Below are 6,000 nucleotides of genomic sequence, written 5' to 3'. Positions count from 1 at the left end.
ATGTATATTTTATTTTGACTTTTATTACAGTTGATGAGATGTCTTACAAAATTTTATCAACTTAATAAATGTAGATGTAGATGAACTGGGTAGAGAGGGACATTGCAAAACAAAAATGAAAACAGCAAAAAAATTATAGCAACTTTTGTGATGATTCGGTGTTAAAGTCCAGTTTTTCTGGAGATTGCGATAAACATCTCATTGTCAAACCACAAAGGAAAAAAACAAAAACAGAAACAACGACAAAAATAACAAACAACCTAACAAAATATCTAAAACAAACTTACTACAAGTACGTGTACGCAAGGAATGATTCGTTTTTTGTTTTGTTCTTTGTTTGCTAGCGATGGTAATTCGAGAATTTTCCTAATGCTAAGCGGTACCATGAATATAAATTTCCACTCATCTGATGTTCGAAAGTTTTTTTCCTTTCTTCGTATGACTTCATGTTTGACAGAACAATTTGGGTTTGGTGATATTTATCATTAGCGAGCCTTACATTTGTAATTGTTTTACAATCGTTTGAGCACTGGCTTCGTTTATATAACTTGATATCCGTTTATTCGCTAACAGGAGTTAGACAAACAATGCTTTGACAAGTACGTGCCAATGATGGGTCACAATTCGAAACCGGCAGAATAAATCCAAAAGCGATCAAAGGAAAAAGAAATTATCGACCATTGAAAAGGATTTTTTTTAATGGTTGCCGCGTTTTAATACACGGCTATCTTGATAAACAGTTTGGTTTAAAGTTTTTTGCTATATTAACGTAACAATAATAAGCAGCTTTTTTAGTTTATTCCAATTGCCTTTTTTTTTCCAGCGAAAAGATTGTTACCATGACCAAAGCCAGCTTGTCCAAGTATTATCAAAACGCATTTAAATCTATAAATATACCGTGCAAGCTGAATGTATGCTGAGAAATGACCACCTCGAACAAAACAGCATAATGTTTCGAAAACCAACCTGTGTCAACAAATGCAGTACTTTTTCTTGTAACGATGCAAATTTAAATGAAAAAGTTTCTATACGTTTTGCTAAAGGAAAAGAAAATCAAAGCGGAACTTTGAAAGAATTAGTACCATTTAAACCACATGGAAACATCGCCAGGGTACTCAATACTAGCAGCTTGACTGTCTTCATCTTCTCTAAGGTTCTGAAACACAAAAGTGAATATAAAAAAATACAAATTAATACTGCAGTTTTAAATTTCGTGAATATGGCCATAGACGCAGAAGAATGAAACAATTTTTTTCTGACCTAACAGCTGAATTCTTTAAGGCAACCTTGATGCATTGCGGCGCTTTACATTGAAAGGGAATACCCAAAATTGGCACGGGTGATAAAAACCGTTCTTGTAATCTTATGGTACAAATTGAATCTAACGTCTAGTTTATTCAGAACAAACAATTTGCTTTAGGTAGCTTCGGATCAATTATTCATAAAACGATTTGACAGCTCCAGTTTAAGCTTTCTCTTGTTTTTTTGTCACTTTGATGAACATTCCTGCCAGCATCCTGTATTTTGTTTGCTTTGTACTGAGTCGGCGTTAATAGAGTTATTCTCACACAGTTATTAATCTGGTTATAAACGAAAATCATTCATTTTTGTTCAAATAGTAATCCTGCTCTACTAACATGAACTTGGCTTTTAAAAACAACAACTTTTGGTCTTCCAAGTACCTTATTAAATTAGAGGAATTTTATTGTTGGAAATTTCGCGTGAATTTTCCGTGAACGCGCCTGTTATTTCGTCCTTGCATTAAAAATGGCGATTTTTTTTTAGTTGAAAGACAGCTGAGCTAATGTCAGTTTATTAGGGAAAGAATTTCTTTAAAATTCAACCTTCATATCACTTTTAGTCAAACATTTAACACCAAACGTAATTAACTACTGTCAGCTTTTATTAGAGGCTTCTCTGCAGCCCAATTCCGTTTATATAGTGTTTCTTCAAACTAAAATAAGCTAATGGGAGAAAGGATGTCAGCCAAAAATGGCTAAGGTTTAATCGCTTTATGAGCTCTATTCACTGGAAAAAAAATATTACAAATTTTGGCCTGCAGTGTTTTTATCTTGATATTTTGTTTTCAAGTGTTGTTTGCTCTTAAACATTAACATCAGCTCCATAAATTAAGACAATTTGTAATTTTTCCTTGAAATGCTCAGCTTCCCACCCAAAAAAAAGAAAAGAAAATGCACTCACACTTGATAAACCTTTATGATTTTTCCGAAGGAAATGTTAACAGGAAATAAATTTGTATTCGACGGAACTTTTCCTGTCGGTTTCTTTATGTCAAAATTGAACGTCATTATAATTTGGCTAGAGCTCTTCCTTTAATATTCTACTACTGTTAGCAGTGTTAACCATTATGCCATTCTAGTCCATCAGTGTTATTTTGTCTTGCATTCGGCGACATTGGTAAAAGTAATATTAAGAATGCTTCTTCCGCTCAGGTAACGAGTACTAATAAACCTATATTCAATTTCTGGCGAGTGTTTCCCTTTGTTAACCAATATTTTCCCAATACATAAATTATGCATACCAAACAAGCAACTTCAATAAAAAATTTTTGTTATGAACGCTTTTTTTTTTTTTAGCAAATTTGTCGCCGGCAAAGTTCAAGACAACATTCGGAGTGCAAACATAGTTACTATTATTATTTTTTTCGTTTCATCCATTTCTGCAAACGTTTTAGCCGAAGTCGCAAATGCGGCTTCTTGGAAAGCTTCTACTTCGTACAAAATGATATCGTTTTAATTCTTTAAGGAATTGCAATGAACTGAATTCAATGTGGGAGTCGTTCATCGTTAGCAGTCTATAACAGCAAACTTCGGACTTCAAAGGAGCCAACTAGACCAGTTCAACCTTATAATAAACTTATCGAGAGAGCAAAGGTCGCTCATATCTTGTTCGGGGCAGATATTTGCCTTTAGATTTTAGCGTGCCGCCGTTTAATTGTTTTGCTGTAACTAAGCGGAAACCATTTTTACTTTTCGTTTTTGTGCTTTACTTTGGAGAGCTTTGTTTTCGCAATTCTTTTAAGATGGGCTTATACAGTACGGTTATTGAGGCCCGTAAGCAGTAGCTTATAGTACGCGTAAGTTACCCATTCAGACACCAAATAAATTTAAAACCGACATTGTCGAAACGGGATTATATTTTTTGAGGCATTTCCTTTAATAAAGTAAATAGCTGTCATTTTTGTCACTTCCTTGTTCTTAGTACATAATGGTAAAAATAATGATTACAGGCCAAACACAGCTCCTATTGGTCAAGATAGGAAGAATATGACCTTCAAAGCTTTGCTATTACGTGTACGTCTTTCTCCCTTTTCTGTTCGAAAAAAGGGAAGGGTCTTTGTATATCTCTCTTAGCAGAGGCTGATTTTCTATCAAGTGCCATTTACTTATCTGAATGGTTTTTAGGTTAGGCACAGAAGGGCGATATTCCCTAACAAACGCATGCGGCAAAATGTTTTGCTCGTTTTTTGTTTGTTTTGTACGTGGGGCCGACATTCTTTCGCAGAAATTGACTTCTGAGAGAGTTTTATCTATAAGGTTATCGGGGTTATCTCTGTGGTGTAATCTCTGTTTGAATAAAGTAATTTTTTCTCCTAATGTTGTTTTTGAAGAGTTTTTTCTGAGAGGTCTTAAGACTTCGCCTTTGATAAGGTCTGTACTGGAAAGTTTCTGTCGGTTTGAAGTGCGTGCACACGCCAAGAAGGAATTATTTTTTTTTTCAAATTTTTCGCCCTTGTATACACGTGTCCAGAAAAGTGTTTTGGATGTTTGAAATTCTCTCCACATGTTCGTTTAAATTCGTTTCATGCACCGTGGAGAGTGCCTTATTCTCAGTTTGTTTGACATCGACAGTGCTTTTTCGCAATTTGGGTTCTGTGAAGTTTGATTGCGGTAATGTCTCCTGGAAGCACTGATTTTGATGCAGTGAGAAGTCCTTCTTCATTCGTAATGGTTATGGTATTTTCCTCCATAGTATCGATCAAGTAATTCTGACCGTGAATCTCATCAGTTGCTACTGTGTAAAGGTTTTGAGGAATGATTATGAGGGATGGCCTTAGGGCCTTGTATCCATGACTGCCGACCATCCACAGTCCACACTCAACGAGGCTAAGTGATATGCATCGTAATTTAAAACGATTGTTCTTTCGTAGGACTTGGTGACAATATAATCTAGCTTTGATATTTTCAGTTATCGTCCAGATTAAAAAAACTTGAATATATAATAATAATAAAAAAATAAAGCAAACAAAGCGTGCAGTTGGTTCTTTTTTATGTTCAAGTGATTGTGATAATACGCGGCTTAGCAAATTTCTAACTTTTATTAGCGCCGAAGAAGTGGGCTGAAAATACTTTTATTTTAACGCTAAGACAAAGAATCTAGCTATTAAATAGCAAATGTCACAGGTTTTTTAATGGGAAATATTTCAATTGCCCGGTAAGTTGATGTTTGGCGGTGACTTGGAGTTGTTTGTATAATGAAAACAACTCATTGATGAAAATATCCTGTCTCACTAGTAAATAATTTCTATTTTAATAAACGAAGTTGCTTTGTGAAATACCTAGATCAGTAATTACTGGCAATGCCGCTTGTTAATGAATCGGTGAGCTCTGAGCAGCAAATGGCTTGATCAATATTTATAGCTGAAAGTTTTTCAGGACGATGCTGAATAATCGAATAATTTTGGTGTCAACATCTGCTGTTGAAAAATATTAAAACTACAGTTACTAATATTCATGAAAGTGTTGTCTATGGGTGAAGACATTGGAATCGTTACAACCGGGTGTTTCATTTGTTTTCATCAGCAAATATTTCAAAATAAAAAAGTCAGTTCCGGTGAATGACGGTTTCATGAAACGTCAGAAATCGAACAACAAATTACTATCTTCGTTTCATATGTTTCCTTTTACGTCGTCGTTATAGTTAAACATGGAAGAATAAAGCTGTTTATAAATAAATGACCTTAAGACTATATTCTTTGAGATTCCCAATAAACGTCTGATACTCCCTTCGATATTAATAGTTAAGAAACCGTCTATGTCATGCTTTAAATACAGCACGTATTCTACAACTGCTGAGTCTAAGACATCGCTCACTTTGAATATGGTAATAGCTCATAAGGCTGAATGATATTCTCAAACTGCAGCCGAATGTGGATAACCTAAACGTTTTAGTAGTTCTTTTCAGCAAACTTTTCGATGGGCATTCCCAACGTAACTTACCTGGAAAACGCGACAGCATATTAATGCAAAATCTTGGCTAGCGGTGCGCCGAAACGAAACTGTTTGCATAAGGTGAAGGTTTCTTTTGAAGGCAACTCGTCTTGAATTAAGATAAGCTGGCAGCATGTCAGTCAAAATAGATAGCCAATAATGTCGATGACCGAGATAAGTTAATTTGCCTCAATGGCCGACGCTACAGTTGACAGGAAATTTTGAGGTGGTGATACGAAAATCGAGCTAGATACGTTTCGCGCTATCAGGATCAAAATTCTGTTTGAAAGCATAAGTCTTACAAGCATGAAAATCCTATAAAGTTTCCAAGACAGGAAGTTCGATGCAGAGTCGTTAAAGGCTTCAACATCAAATTCCCCATAATCGATTCCCATTCATATTATAAGCAGTATTCTAAAGAAACCAAGTAACACAACCAGTTAAAGAACTTTACAGCTTACCTGTGCCTAGACTCAATTGTCGTCTGCGTGGTAAATGGTTTCCACGAAAAATGAGAATCAATAAATAAACCCGAAATGTGTCCTAAGGAACGTCTACTAATCACCTATACCTTTTTAACTTATACCTTCTTCAAAATTGTTTCCGTTAAATGATACTCGTGAGTTCCCGCTTGGCCTAGGTTTGAGACTCTTAATGTTTTTTTTTTTCAAATTATTTGTATCCTGTAACACTAATAACGTAAATACCAATAACAAATGCTGGATTTGAATACAGTTGCACTCAGTGTGTTCAATATTGATAAGTTTTA

Source organism: Pavona decussata, unplaced genomic scaffold (assembly GCF_977016875.1).
Source record: "Pavona decussata unplaced genomic scaffold, jaPavDecu1.1 SCAFFOLD_184, whole genome shotgun sequence".
NCBI classification, from domain to species: domain Eukaryota; kingdom Metazoa; phylum Cnidaria; class Anthozoa; order Scleractinia; family Agariciidae; genus Pavona; species Pavona decussata.
This window is presented reverse-complemented; position numbering follows the sequence as displayed.